Consider the following 16,886-nt stretch of genomic DNA (forward strand, 5'->3'; position numbering starts at 1 on the left):
CATTACAAAAGATTATTGAAAAGTTATTTAGAGGTTAGAAAATCCTACTTTCGCCCTTGAGGTGCAAAATTTAAAGACATCTAGCACATTGAATTAACTTACTATTGTATTGACCAATGGGATCAGATCCCAAAGATTTTTGTTCATCTTTCGTACATCTGTAATGTTTTAACCAACATTTCTTCTCGGCGGCCTGATAAAAGAAGGACTTGCATTCCGGCTTTTCGTCACATTCCTTCATGCAGTTTCGAACCTCTGAATTTGTTATTACGGGTTCAATGTCATGCCCCTCGCAGTCTCCATCTTGGACGGTATAACAGAAATTTAAGGCATCTTGAATGAAAAATGAAAGAAAAGTGACAATAAATTAGCTTTTATTTGTAACTCGGACACTCCATGAATTTAATTAATATATGCCAATATCGCGTTGCTTAACTGTGATCTTGGTTTAAAACATGAAGGCAAGAGTGTTTCTTATTCTTGACACGTTAGATAGAAGAGCTTTTTATTTTGCAACTTTAGTGTGTTACATTATTCTCTTCTTCGAAGAAATTTAAAAACAATTCGGTCACAAAAACACCTTTCCGTTTACAAAAATGAACAAGGCTTTCATAGATTAATGCTTCCTACCTGCAGCCTCTTGGAGAAAAACCAAACTCAGTGAGATGATGATAAAATAAGATTTCATCCTGGAACAAAATCCCATTTCGAAGAACAAATGCCGTCAAAGCAGCAAAACGAACTCCACTGCTTATTGACGGTGAAGAGCCAGCCTTATAAACGTACGTAGGATATGGCCAGATCTCAACCCACAATTAAATTTACCATTCATCACTTTTTAATTGTCATTGTTTTTAAATTGCAAGTTGATATAGATTTTTTCATGTTCATGAAGCCGAAACTGGCAATCATGGAATTAAAATGGATATCAGTTTGAATTATTTAGAAATGGTATTTTCAGTTAATTAGATTAAGTGGGATGGCCCGCCCCCACTATGTCATAAATAGTGGATCCCAACGACACGAACGATGAGCATGACAGGACAGGATGTAAGAGATGACGTAAAGCCCTGTGAGGGCATTGGCCGCCAACAACTTTCGTTCCTCGTTTTCTGTTCCTGGCGATTGTGTCAAGTTCCTGCCGTGGCCTTATGTCACTCTCAAGGTCCCTCGGAAGCTGTTCTCCGGTCTTCCCGTATTCCTTTTCCCCGGCCCTGGGTTCCATGGCAAAGCTTGGTGGGTGATGTTGCATGGATGGCGTTTTTTCTCAATGTGTACCTGATCTAATTTGTTCCCTTCAATAAGTGTTCGTGCAGGGCGTAGCTAGCTTTTTGGTCGGGCGGGGATAACACTTTTTGCAATATTTCGGCCAAAATAACGCACGGTCAATCATTTTTATGTGACTTCAGTGGCGCTATAGCGAGCCCTTGTCCTATCATCGGCTGTACAACGGCGGCATTAAAATGTGCACTTTTTCACCCTGAACGGCGTAATCAGTGGACTGATTTTTCTGTCTGTATAGCAGGGGATGCTAATAACGTGCTTGTCCACTGACAGTGAATACGACGGTGCCTGATCGATTGACTGTTAAGTATTGAGGTGTGTAGATATCCGGTAATTAGACCCACCCAATCTTGTCTGTCTGGTGAAATTGAGGAAAGCTGTAAGCAATGCTTTACACCCCTCCAAAAATCGTTTGAGAAAGGAACGGGGGAGTCTGTTGAGGTCCGTAGATGGCTTATTCATCCGATTCGGTACTACCCACCCAATCGATCTATATCGATCACTTTGACTGCTAATCAGTCATCTGTGACCGAGTTGGCAGGAGCCGCCTGGGCTGGAAGCTTTCGGCGGTGGATTTGCTGCTCGAATGCAAGAACGCTTAATTGGTAACCATTGATGCGTACGCAGCTGCCAAGGTGCCTAAGGATATTAAGACTGGGATTCAACCGATCGACTTCGACTTGCATTCATAGCATTTCAAATATTTTAATTCGATGGCTGACATTTAATTTCTTTGCAATGTTGCTATAGGAGGATGTCGGCGGATTTACTTGTATTATGTAATACGGACTTTAAAGATTTAGATCGTTAGTGCGCCATGGTATGCTTACTTACGCTTGTTGGTAGTACTCAACATGATTTTAAGCGCATTAAGATCATCACGCATGTTGGGTGAGGTCGACGTTGATATCGATGAATTTTCGTGTCGCACTTTAAAATCAACTCTTATTTAATCGTGAAAACAGACATTTTATTTATGGCTAAGGTGGATCGGTTCTGATTATATTGCATTGAATTTTACTTTGACTTTTAATACGACCAAGGGATCTATTGTCGAAGCGAATGCCACTCTTTACAGATGTTGCTTAATAGTTTCAGCTTGTGAGGCCACATTACGCGAAAGCTTCGCCAGAATTAGAATGACGAACTTTCACATTTTGTAATCAACTCTATCGTGAACAGATTACATTTTATTCATGGCTATTAAAGGTAGATCGGTTACTGATTACAGTGCGTTGAATTGCACGTTGACCTACAGTGGCAGCATTTCGCGAACATGGCCGGCTTGCGAAGGACGAACTCTCACGTTTTTCTAGAAATCAGTTCTATCATTGTCATTTTGTCATTGTAATCGTTTCATTCGATAAATCGAAAAACAATCGATTTCGGGATTTCCTTTGACTTCTCTTTATCAAGTTGTGATTTTGGCGTTTGGAATCAAGGGATTGCTGCTTGGAATCATCGTAAGCTGGGAGAAGTGGTAAGTACACCTCACTAACAAACACGTTGATATGCTGTGTCAACTGGTTTACGCCAGTCGACATATGCCTGTAGGGCCATTTTCAATTGTAATAGTCGTTTATGTGGAAGAAGAGCCTCTCGACTGGTGTAAGCTTGTCGTTTACTTGGTTTGCTATAAGCTTACATGCTTATATGTCATTATTTTTCACAAAAACACCGACTCCAACAGGCTGAGCGATTTGCCGCTTCGGTCGCCACTGCGCGAGTCAAGTGTTGGTGTAGCTTTGCTTGGGCAGTAACTAAAACGGGGCATAGTGTTATTCGTCCCATGGTGTCTCTGTTGGGGTGATACGTACATTTTCATTCATCAGTGTAATCCATAAACGTATACATATGTGTTTATTATTACCTGCGCCTTTCTCTGGTAGCATCACAACAAATAGTGCTAGGATTTTATGATAAAAAGAAACGAAGCAAGATGTTTTAGAAACTGTAGTCGGTTTGTGTTCCTTTCTACCTCTTGCTTGTATCTTGGTGGATTTGATTTAAACCACACCACCAGTAGCAGAGAGAAGAAATTTTAATGAACTGGTCTTACCGTAAGTGTTCCGGTCATGTGCGAGAAAGGTGGACCCAAGACGCAGTCGGTGCAATGTACATATACATATATACATCCACTGGGTGTACCTTAATAGCACATTGTCTAGAACGAGTGCATTTTGAGACGAAATAAAACATAATGGTTTGCACGTCACGGGTCCCACACGATTGATCAACAGCTGGTATTACCTTTTCTTACCACTTGATAGGTCTTCACAGATTGCTATCTCAAACACCTCTGTTATCTAAGGGTGATTTATTGACGATTTTCTATCGAGAATGATGGATAGAGACAGCAATTATCAAGTCAGAGTCGGGTTAAGTGAATTAGTGGAAGCTATTAATTCGCACCTCAGTTCAAGACTCGACGCGAGTCTAAAAACAACACTGAGGATTGAATTTTTGAAAGGACTAATGATAGGCACGTCTGTTTTTCGGTCAGAGTTGTCACCCAAAAATTGCTCGCTCGTCTTCCAATTCGACGGGTCTTGGCAGATTGATATCTCAAATACCTTTGTTGGTCTCAACTTACTGATTAATGGATTGCTTAGGCGGACATAAAACTGCATCTGATTGATTGATGATGACAAGTAAAACAACTTATGAATCAGGTGGCGCAAAAGTGCGCTTTGCTGAAGTCAGAAATAATTGACAGAATTTCTTTGTAGGTGAATCACTAGGGGTAAAAAGACGAGAGGTCATTCATCCGTCTCAGAATCCGTCCGGCACCATACTCAGGTTGTTTCTTCAGCCATTAACCCATGGTCCACGGTAGTCAAGTTGAGATCGGTCCTGTAATTCCCTTTTTATTGTACGCGACGTCATCAATTTCATTGAGGCTTTTCTGTTTCAAGTCGTCGACTAAAATGTTAACCTCCATCCCTCAATGAAGACTAGTGATACAAATATAAGTGATGGCACCAAGCATTACATGACGAAAACATGTGTATATCTGTTCAATAATCACATCTGAAAAAAAAACATTGTCGACGCAGTAAAACATCTGCCACAATCATTTCGATTTCCCCGAAGCCAATAACGACACCTGTAACAATTTCTTCTTTGCAGCTGGAAGCCTCTTGTTTGTTTCCTCATCTGTCTTGCGTACCTTGTTTATTTGATTTGCTTTCGTGCTTGCGACCACATGTTCATTGGAAAGAAGCATTTTTAGAGAGGTTCTTTCTATACCTACAGTAGAGTCGTTGTGTATCATGCGTCACCTGACCTCGGGAATGTTATCAATCTTATGGCCAGGTAGACGTCAGAAACCACGATCCATGTACTTGTCATGTTGCATGCTGCCACAACTGGACGTCGCAAGAAAGATAGTCACATCTCAAAAGATATACGTGTACCAATATAACAATTTTGGTTGTACCACCTGTTTCTGTGTTTTAAACAATAGACATCTTGAGAGACCATGATTCTTTTATATGGGAAACAGATAAAAAACGTTTCAATCAGTTTTTCAGCTTGAAAGCAGAAACACTACAAACCTTAAGGCAAAGTTCCTCCTTTCGTTCTAAGATGGCTCGAGTGCAGTATATATCCATGCCTGGTAGTTAGTTAATAGCTTTTTGTTTTACGGGAGTCTCTGGCTTAGGGTTAACCCGACATAGTGGCAACTCGACGATGTTGGTTGTAAAGCTGGTCACTGATTGTTTGGTGTTCTGGCGTCAAATTTGGATCACCCAAATAGTCAACAGTCGCGGATCCAGAAATTTAGGAACTGGCTTTTCTTAATACAGTAACAGTATCAAGAATTAGAACAAAAAAGTATTCGCAATGTACATGTACAAAATGTTTTGCCCAGTATATATCATCCGAACCGAGAGTTCTATAGTAAGACGAAATGCCGTGGAAATATTTATCGAAGTTTATCAAGAAGTTGAAATCACCTTCAACCTTGAGAACTGTCTTTAAATTCTTAGCATGTCCTCGACCTGATCACACATGTTGCAACTGTTCATTGTGGCGTGACTTCTCCATCCCAATTGATGGATGATTGGCCTAAGGTCACTGAATGTACGACGACAACAAATAGCCCATGTACATGTATAGTAAGACGAAATGTCGTTGAAATATTTATCAAAGTTTATCAAGAAGTTGAAATCACCTTCAACCTTGAGAACTGTCTTTAAATTCTTAGCATGTCCTCGACCTGATCACACATGTTGCAACTATTCATTGTAGCGTGACTTCTCCATCCCAATTGATGGATGATTGGCCTAAGGTCACTGAATGTACGACGACAACAAATAGCCCATGTACATGTATAGTAAGACGAAATGTCGTTGAAATATTTATCAAAGTTTATCAAGAAGTTGAAATCACCTTCAACCTTGAGAACTGTCTTTAAATTCTTAGCATGTCCTCGACCTGATCACACATGTTGCAACTGTTCATTGTAGCGTGACTTCTCCATCCCAATTGATGGATGATTGGCCTAAGGTCACTGAATGTACGACGACAACAAATAGCCCATGTACATGTATAGTAAGACGAAATGTCGTTGAAATATTTATCAAAGTTTATCAAGAAGTTGAAATCACCTTCAACCTTGAGAACTGTCTTTAAATTCTTAGCATGTCCTCGACCTGATCACACATGTTGCAACTATTCATTGTAGCGTGACTTCTCCATCCCAATTGATGGATGATTGGCCTAAGGTCACTGAATGTACGACGACAACAAATAGCCCATGTACATGTATAGTAAGACGAAATGTCGTTGAAATATTTATCAAAGTTTATCAAGAAGTTGAAATCACCTTCAACCTCGAGAACTGTCTTTAAATTCTTAGCATGTCCTCGACCTGATCACACATGTTGCAACTGTTCATTGTAGCGTGACTTCTCCATCCCAATTGATGGATGATTGGCCTAAGGTCACTGAATGTATGACGACAACAAATAGCCCATGTACACGAGAAATTCATTATGTACATCTCTTGGGACTTCCGACTCCTTTAGAAACACTGCTATGTTTTCACTGTTACCCCGGTCGTGTTCATTATGGTTTGTCAAGGTCTTACACCGACATATTAAGCGCGTTTAGGGACCATCGCAGAAGCGGCTTCAGAAGTTAAAGTTTGGTTTTATAGTCTGATATCAACTGCGGTGGAGGTATTATCTGAATTTCCCTTCAACCGCCCATACGTGGCACTCCTCTCAGCATCTTAACCCAGGTCTACCATGTAACCTTTAGGCAGATCTTCGGTGAGCTGGTCATTCAGCGCCAGGGAATGGTCAAAAAACGAAGTCATCCGTCAATTTTGGCGAAGTGTCGTAAGGCTGCAGACCAAAATCCCAGTCACTCTTCAAGCAGGGATGCAAAAATCGAGGGCACCGCAATCAAAATAGTGGTCACAGAACGTGGTTCTTTCCAGTCAATTCACAGCAAATCGGGCGTACGGACTCTCCAACTGATTGCAAACTCCATTACCGACAGTGTTGGTAACTGATTGCGGCTGACCATCTTTGACGCACCTTGAATATCTGAACAAATCACGTAGCGCAAAAATGAGAACTTAGTCGAATAGGGGTCTTTGTTATCTTATATCATGTCGAATTCACAAAGAAAGGCATTTTTCTGTGGGCTCGTTTATTGGTTTCGTCTAGCGTGTTTTATTTGACGATAGAGGCATCTTAATTAGTTCCGTGATGTTCGCTTTCCTATCTTTTCTTTGAAGATGAAATTTCTCTGTTTTCGCTTAGCGTCTGATATCATTGGTCCCACAAACTTTTTCTTTATGTAAGATTTCTGATAGTGTCAAGAGTGTGCCGAAATTTCCCAGCCAATCTACTACAGGACAGGACAGAAAAATTGTCCCAACCTCAGTCCTCCTGTCAATCCATAACTGCCCCACAATATTATTGATGATTTTCCCTTCAAATTTCTTGGCAGAAGTGCTTACAGATTCCACACCTATATATAAGTGCCTTCACCACCAGCATTGACTCGCCTTCGGGATATTCTAGTAAAATACTCGAGTCCTCGCCACGAAGGGTTACTGCCGAGCCATTCTTAGTCGCGTCGTCTTCTAAACTAATTACACAGATGTCAACGTACATATCAGGCTTCGACATGTACATGTAATTGCCTCTGGGTGACCTGCCTATCGGGAAGTGCAAACAAGCTCAAGGTTCCGGTGCAACTTTCGCTGTCACCGGGCTTCACAGTTACCACAAGTCATGAACGAAAAGGGTTTCGTAATTAAGTAGAGATGTTTTGTAGAGCGGTTAAGTGGCCAGTATCTAAACATTGAAATGTTTCGAAATAAACGACTCAAACTAAACGAGTCAAGTAAATGGTTCGAACATGAAATCATTATCGCTGTGGTCTGAGAGTTTAAAAACGATGTGTCGGAAAATGTAAATGTCTATTGCACAGTAGGCCTAACGCATGCACGTAATGAGATAAAAGAAACTGGAAAACAAAACGTGTCAATCTCAGTCGATTATATTTTGCCGTAGTTTGGTCGATTGATGATTGATATTGTTGGAGTAATTTCTAATAAAAAGTGAACAACATATTTTTGTGTCACCTAGTATACGTATAGAAGATATGAACCTTGGCCACAATGCAGATCGTGATGGGATTAGCTAGCTTGTCTCGAGCCTGGTACCGATCTTGGCCTGGTCGACTGTGATAACCTCACGTCCTTCAGGTTAATTGTGTTAAACCAGTCCAAGACACCATAACTAAGTTACACGCGCTGTGTGCTGCCCGGGGGGCAACTACGCGCCATGACTCGTTGATAATAGTGAACTCCCACCATGAATGAAGAACGATGGAAGATAGGTGCAGACCATCTTGAGGAAATCCGGGGTTAATGTCTCCTTCTCCGGCCCTGCACACAAACCACTGAGACAATACCCCTCGTTTGCTCTGTAACGTTGTCATTTGGAAAAATAATTACAGTCGTGTACCTTGTAGATTCAGCAAAGCCAATAACCAAAGAAAATGAGAAAACAGTTGGCTGCTGCTATGATTATTTTTGTTTCATAGCTCATGAACACCTGGCCAAACAAGCAAAGAAATCCGCACATAAACCACTTTGAATTTTAACTTTAAAATTAAAACGGAAATTGAAACTAGAAACTGAGAGTAGCAGCTCGTACAGTGAACGTAAATTAATCATTTCGATACGCTTTGACAGTTATATGTCTTTTGCAGTGATCATTAGCTGTATGAAATTGACATGTACATGGTGAATGCCCTTGCCAATTACTTACTCCATTCTTCTACTTCAATTACTTTTCAAAGTTCCCCATGATGAAAAAGTGGCACGTTTTTCAAGTTAGTAAAGTATATAACTATGCCCCTGTTTAATGGTCTTGAGGTAATTTGCTCTTTGAAATTGTTCAACGGATCACAAGATCCTCGGGCGTTTCAAATTACTAGTAGGCTATATTGACTGCGTGAATCAAATGGCTAAACCCCAGTTGGTGTATTTTGATTCTAGCGAAGGATCTTGTGAAATGTGTGATGATTTAAATCAAGATTTAATAAAAACTAATCTTTATCAATTTCCTAGGACTTTTCAAACTTCTACACCGGGACCAACCGGGAATCGAACCCGTGACCTCAGAGTTATGCCTGATGCTTCCACTGTCGCGCCACTCAAACCGCCCCACACAACCACCAGCCTAGTAATTTTCATGCTGGGCTAAGATTGATAAGACTTCTATAGCTGTCATTGGCCGAGATTGACAAGATGCCCTCTGGGGCTGTCATTAGCCACGATGACACCAACAGCGACGTATCTCCAACCATCGTTGCGAATGAGGTTGATGATCTAGTCTTGTTTTTATATTACTTGTCGGTGTCCGTGTCCAATTCCCAAATCAAATTAACAAAAACCAGTGTGATACGTGTTTCGAAAGATTATCATGGAAGACGAAAAAAATAAAACAGCCCATTATCCCAAATGGATCGACGGAAGCCAGATTAAAAAGTTCAGCGACCAAAATGGAAAATAATTGCAAATATAGTTGCTGAGGGTCGTATAATACCGGTAGATCACGCGGCGTCCTGTCATATACCCTGTTCGCAAATGTAGAAAAGATTCCTCTAAGAAACTTAGTTAAAAAAGCTATTATATTTAGTTTACATCGTGTACATCGTGTACATCAAAATCCCATATATCTAGTTTCGGGTACAAGTACAATCAGTCATGTTGTACATTTGTAACAAGAATCTTTCAACTAGATACAATTTCGACTTGGGTGGGCAAAAATTAATCACGTTTCGTCTCGTCTTGGTCTATAACCTGGATATAAACTAATATATATATGATAGTGAGCAATATCCTGTATGTTGTATTTGAGTAATTGTTTTGGGTAAGCCGTCTTCAGACAACCCGTCGGCCTTGGTCTGCGCGGTGATGATAACACCCTTCTGTGTGTCATTCCTCAAACTAACTTGTAATTGTGACGACCATTAGTAATAACAATATATGTATTTCGCGTGTCGCGAAGTGTTTGTCCTGTTATCCTCGCTATACAGTAACGGTAATCCTAATTGTACAGAGGACAGATTAGTTCAGAGCCTTTGCGGTACTAAAAATACCTCTGGACCTTGGCCTGTATATGATAAGGCAAGTATAATGGAAATAACCGAAGGAGAGAACGACAGATTAAGTTAACACCAGCATTAGTGAAACTTACCTTAGCACTAAGTCTAATGGACTTAACTGGAGGAGATGTTAAACTAACGCCAGCATTAGTGGCAAACGTCTTTTTGTCTACCAGGCCCGAAACGGCATCAAGTCAAAACGGTTCCACTTCTATTTGTCTAAATTCACTACTGAGATTCTATTCGCAGCTTTTCTTTTGAATAACAGTCAAATTAATTGACACTATCACTATGTTTTTAAAAAAAATTGGCTCAGTTGTGAAGTACAAGAGACTTTGAAATTCTTTTTTATCGCCTCTGAATTTTCAGTTTGGCCATGAATATTCTACTATGTAAACTACTGACAGAATAAGGTGAGGTATACATTCATTACATGCACGCTGGGATTAAGCAATTTAAAAGCAATTTAAAAGCTGTTAAAACTCATATTAACTTCTAACTTTAAATATTTAAAACAGACTTCCTGAGAGCATCCCTCCAACTATATTAGTATTCTCTGATAAAAAGTGTCGAAAACTGACAAGCAAGTTGTTAATAGATGACCTCGATAAAGTTGTTGACGTTTCCAATTAAAATAAGCTTAAATTTGAATTTAAGGGAAATGACTGACAAATATTTAATGACTTTGAGGACCAACAGGAAAGGCCATTCGGTATTACCTATAGTTGCCGGCTGCGCAGTGAGTGCTAACGACATACACCAGCTGCTATTGAGGTGAATAAATCATCATGCGATCAAGCCATTTCAACGAGAAATTGACAGGATATTTTTATCATAAAAGAACGAAAGCCCTTTTTCCGTCTTCTTAAGCAAGAAGTATTTGTAAAAGTTAATCTTGAATTGCTGCTCAAGGTTTGGCTTTATTTCTTTTTAAGATTTTTTTAAAAAGAAAACTAAAAAGCCTATTTCTGCATTTGATGATCGCCAGCTCAGGGCTACTACTATTTCTATGTTTCTGTATTACAAGGTTAATAAAATTAGCATGCAGTTGATAACAACATCTAACGGCACTGGAACCACAGCTTTTCGTATTCACGGTGCCCACTCGACCGAATATGGCCAGTTGCAGCCCGAATCTTGTCCCAAAGGTATTTTGTAAGTGATAGAATACACTTTCACCAGTAACTAATGTCGGGCTTGAGTATTGTCACCGGAAATCTATTCCCCAAGCAAAGCGGTCGTATCGATTGGGCACCGCGGTATTAGATTTGAACGATCGGAAATTAAACTGAAATCGAAAAAATCGGCCCATCGATTTCGTATTACTCAATTTAATCAATCATGCGGGTGCACTCTCCACCGAAAACGAGGAAACTATTTTTGCCCGCTAAAAAACTTAAACCACCATCATGCAATATTCCAATCAAACAGTATTTACCAGAATCGAGAAAAAAAAAGATTGGACGAAATACATGTAATACAAAATATACTTATGCGGGGAGTTTTTTTCATCCAAGTTTGCCTGACTTTTTTTTCATTGCAATCGGATGGCTTCCACATACACTACTAATCCAATAAGCATCAACTTCCGCTGATTGAAATTGACAATTTTTCATATCAACTGACATAAAGAGCGATGTTTGCGTTGACTCACTCTTTCGATCTGTCAGAGGAATCTGAATAAATGCAGGTAACTAACACCAAAACACGGACGCTGAGCAAAACTGGCAATGTGTCAGAATATCGGGTGTGCCACGCAAATGGTTTTCACTGAGGAAATTTTAAAACTATTTTGAATAAAAAGGTGTATGGAGAAATCAAATTGATAGCGTTCGGTTTCTAAGAAACGTTTTATGCTGGGCTATTTTTAAACTTGCGTATAACGATACCGTTTTCCCCGCAAAGACGATGCAGTCATAATGTTATTTTGCCCGTTACCTGGCAGTTAAAAAAATCAAATGAAGCCGTCCCAGCACACGGTCTTTGGTCTTTAAACAAAGCCCGCTCGCCCGCTCGTTCGCTCGTTCGCTCTTCTGTCCTATCAAAATAATAAGCTGCATAGACGGCACAGAGCGGTATTTCATCATAAAAAATCATAAGGGCAAAAAAACGCTCGATGGACGACACAAAACCGCGTTTACAGTATGTCAGCATCATTCCTAGAGAGATCCACGCGTCACTGATCGATTTATTGTGAGGTTCCTTGAACCCGTCCTGGCTGTGACATTCACTGATTCCAGCGGGGCGTGGAGTGCTTCTATTGTCGCACCCAGCCCATCAACACCTGGTCTTGACATTATTCGAACCGATGGACTGTGATCAAGCTTTGTATGAACTGTCACTCTTTGGATCTGTTGTTGCTGACGTGACGTACATGCATGACAGTTCTGATGAATCAGTTTGATTATTGGAGTATACGCTGACATCAATTTCGTTCTTGCCTGACACATCCGGAACAATATGGTAACCTTGTAGCCCCAGGAAAGGTAGGCGTTTATCCTTCGGGCGAGAGAAAGATTTTCATTATCTATAGGGGTAATTGAAGCCAATTCGTGATTATACTTGGCGAACAAGTCCGAAGGTGACGCTGATATTCTCTAAAATAATCGTTGCGAAAACTTTGGCACTGGAAAATACTTGAAAAGCGATAAATCAGTCAGATTTAGTTTGTGTAATTAGATATTGGGAGCTACTAACTGTAGCATTGAAGGTGATAGGGCAGCTGACTGCTTGGTAATCATGCCCTCGATAACTCCGTTGGTCGGTTATAACAGCTGTGACTCTCCATGATACAACCCACGCCTAAGCCAACCTTGTAGTCACCCGACAACAGCTCAAGGAAATTGAAATCCTGAGAGAGTGGCTAAATTAAATTGAAACAAATCAATTCACATGTTACCATGTGATATGCCTTGGGTGATCGAGGGATCAAACTCTCGTTGGACTCTCGGGACAAATCGGCAAAAGTGACGTTTATAGTTGGAGATTTGTGACAGCTTATAAGATTGATATCAATATCGATTGACGTGAATACACCTCGTGACTGCCGTGTATAGTGTTCATTTGCATGTACATGTACATGTATGAAAGGGAGCGCATCGTTTCGACGGCAGCAATACAGAATATTCGATGAAGTCATGGGCGGTGCGATGAGTTACACGCGCTGTGTTATATTAAACGGAATGGAACTCGCAACGGCCCCCAAAAGATATGTTCAGGATGGTTTGTGCCGACAACTCGTTATTCTTTAGGCGGGGTAGAATTGAAATTAACACTGCACTGTTGGGTCTCTGCACTAGAATCAAGACCGTTGGGTAGGCCTACAGCTCCAATTCCTATCCAAAGCCTTTGGTTCGGCCCGACATTTGAAATCATCCTTCCCGGTCTCGGTTTTAGTTCAGCGACACTCATTGCGGTGTCAGTTCCTTTAACAACGTTTTTTAGCAATGGAAAGAAGAATGATTGGTAGGAGTGGACATCAAATTAATCAAATTGGAACAAATGACCCTTGGTAAAAAACATCCCTAGAGCCTGACTAAGACTCCTCTACTGGTTAATTACTTGACAACAACGTCTTATTTATTTAGGAATCTCGAGGTGATCGTATATCATCATCTTAGGTTGGAAAAGTTTGAGCGTAATCCTTAAAGATTTAAATGGTGCCATCGCAAGATGGATGCCTTATAGCTTCCAGACGCATCCATCATGGACTCGGATAAGAACTGACCGCACGGCTTAGTATTTGTATAGCTTGTAGAACAGTTAGAAACCTGGCTTTGTTATTTTCGGAAACCAACTTTCTGTTGGATTTGCTTGAAGTACACTTGTGCTTTCCACATTCTTGTACTCCTTTGCACTCATTCTTTGCAGTGCCTTAAGGATTTTACTTTATTTCTCCCTGCAACCCGCAGATCATTGACATGGCCCCGGCCATGGTTTGACTTATTTAAAAGTAGACGTGAGCAGAAACTCGCAATGAATAAGAGTAAATGTTTTGTTGACGACCTTTATTTGCTGGCTTTTGAAATTTCACTCTGTTTTTCCTAAGTATTGGAAAGTATTTTCACGACGCGAAATTAAAACGCTCGCAAAATAAGGCAGTGCCCAGTATTCAGAGCACTTAATGGCTTTTTGCTGAGTACAGTTACCCGACTACCCCATACATCCATTTTAGGTAAACCGGCCGGGTAGTCAGAGCATAGCTCGCATTTCCAGAAATGAGCAAATTCTTTGAAATTAAAAAAAAAACATGGATCGATTGAACTGCTCACCGTGTAGTGTAAGTGCCGCAGTTCACGATGATATATCCAAGAAACGAGATCGCCAGATTAAGTGTGCGCATCTTGTCAATCGAGTGGAACATAAACATGGCTGTTACCATTATTAAACTGCCCAAGTATGCATTTGTCAAAGTGTCTTTGGGACAATCCCCAATAAACAGCATATTTTTGCTTCTCCTTATTTTTGCGAATAATCAAAATTTGTTTTTCATGATTTTTATCTTGGCAGGCAACATGTATATACGAGCCTTCCAATCAAAAAAGTATCTTCGAGATTTTCATCCGCCTAAGTAATTGCTCACAAAATCTTGGTAGGCTAGATTAGCCGCCATATGTGGTCAACGATACTTTATTGATTAGTAAAAGTGGGCAGAGGTCACGATAAAATCGTCAACCCATATTGAGAAAAAAGAGATAATTCGAATTAAGCATTGTTCCTTGTACACCCTTCGTATAAAAACGAATCAATTCGTCCTGACCTTTGACCAGTTATATAATCAGTAACGGACAAGAAACGGCACCCTGAGAAAAAAACAGGCCCGATCGCATGATTGAATAGACTCACAACGGACGTCCGATCGAGCTTTTCTTCCCGGAACATTATTACAAAATCCATTTACTTCTTGTAAAGAAACCAAGTGACAATGCAAAAACCGTTACTTGTCCAATTACGAAGGCAAAAGTCTGTTTGTTGATCTCAGAGGTTTTCGCTCGGCTGCTTAGACCAGCCTTGTTTTTCTTGAGAGCGGAATGGATATTTGTTATTTTCTTTGATCTTTTTGTGTCGAGGGATTCTGATCCTTAATTTGCTTTATCGATAGCGTTGAACCGGCCATGTCGAGTTTTCCTGCCTAAGAACCGATGGAGACTGATATGGCTGATCTGGCATGTCAGGACGAGACCGTCTACCAGGGAACCCGTGGAGAAGACTTAATTGTACAATATATTTGCGTTATCCAGTCGGAGGCAGGAACTCTTATTGTGACAAAACTATTCTCATAAATGCGTAGGCGAAGCCAGAGCCAGAGGGGTCTGAGTGCGACACATTCCTCTTTTTGGAAAAACCGCTGAAATAGACAGAGAAAAATACTTCAGGACTTCAAAATTTGCCCGTAATGTCCCATCTTAATCTAGTCCTCAAACACTCTTCCGAGAAGAGGTTGGCAGGTACTGATGTGATAAGAAATAAAAACCAACCAACATCTAATGTCGTGTCGTAAAATGCCCACTAAGAACCAAGTTTTTCATCGTTCAATAATCTGCATCATTGCCCAGTCGCATGTGTGTAATTAATGCCCCCATCGATTCTGAATGAATAAATATAAATTTTTATCTTGCATTGTCGGCAGTTGACAGGTATAAACCCGGCAGAGTGAAATCAAATGAACCATTTATCCCAGCTTTCAAGAAAACCGCAAGTCCTTCAGGAAATTGCGTCATACATAATTCAGTGAGCAATACCTGTCTCCAGTTTACGGTTCAAATGACGATTTATTGGCGGTTGTATCAAGTAATTCCTTATGACGCCGTCAGGGGCGATTTGTTATATTTATATATTAGTTATGTCACAGTGGTGCGTATGCAATATACATGAGAGTAATTTTGGCTATTTTCTGTGTCAGTGGGTGAGACATTATGATGATGAATTGGAGCTACTAAAGTTTGCATGAGCCATGACGCAGGAGGAGAAGGAAATTGCTTCACTGCGGACATCACCAGAAAAACCCTACTTTCGTAATCTCCTAAAGGCCACCACGGTAATTAGTCACGTGCGGCGATTGACAAATAAGCGCGCCGCATTAGTATACTTGTAGTAGCCATGCTTTAAATAGGCCATTCATGTGTGATCTCTCTGAATAGGCTGTGACTTTACAGTCTTTCTGTATATGTATACACACAATATTTTAATCCTTTGTTTTGTGGTCATTCTTTGTTGGGATTGTGATGTAATTGCATGATTGGGACGCGGTCTGGTGCAGTGTATGGGTATTACAAGTATGAATGCAGATTGGGTTTTGTGGCTGAGCTGGCAGTATGTTGAGAACTGTGGAGCAGAGCACAGCCGTATGGGATCTAACTGTTGATCTTGGCTGTGTCCCTGGCCACTACTTGTTCTCTTTTTCGTGTACTTGTAGTTAATTATCTGTATAAAGTTGGCCAAATAAAATGCATATGAAACCCAAATATTGTCAGTGCTGTTAGTTTTTTCTAACTGTTGATCTTGGCTGCGTCCCCGGCCACTACTTGTTCTCTTTTTCTTGTACATGTAGTTAATTATCTGTATAAAGTTGGCGAAATAAAATACATATGAAACCCAAATATTGTCAGAGCTGTTGGTTTTTTGGTTCGCATTTTGTTTACAAAGAAAACTAATATTGAACTTTGAATTTGAACTATGCTCTTCTTTGACTTCAAAATTCATTGTCACTGACTGAAGTCTTACAGAAGGCTTGAAAGCTGCATCGGTCACCGATTATTATGCGTAATAGAAGTCAGACCAATAGCTCGTGCTCCAAAGCCCCAAACTATACGCACAAAGCTCTCAAGACAAACTGAACTATAGATTACAAATTAATTTTCGTTCATGTAGCTGGAATTTGACATTTCTGTCGTCTTCGTCTTTTTTGACATATCTTGCTCCTGGGGATACTGAAGTTACCCCTGTGTTCTGTACTGTAATGT

At 40.4% G+C, this 16,886-nt stretch overlaps 1 protein-coding gene across 1 annotated transcript in view; it reads left to right on the forward strand.

The window, feature by feature from the left end:
- Positions 1-2,679: 2,679 nt before the first annotated feature.
- The window catches only part of LOC135496922 (G-protein coupled receptor dmsr-1-like), a 123,775-nt gene continuing 109,568 nt past the window's right edge, over positions 2,680-16,886 (forward strand). The window contains exon 1 of the mRNA XM_064786511.1: positions 2,680-2,764. The gene's annotated coding sequence lies outside the window, so the exon portion shown is untranslated. The remainder of the gene's footprint in view (positions 2,765-16,886) is intronic.

The sequence above is a fragment of the Lineus longissimus genome, chromosome 12 (assembly GCF_910592395.1).
Source record: "Lineus longissimus chromosome 12, tnLinLong1.2, whole genome shotgun sequence".
In the NCBI taxonomy this organism is placed as follows: Eukaryota; Metazoa; Nemertea; class Pilidiophora; order Heteronemertea; family Lineidae; genus Lineus; species Lineus longissimus.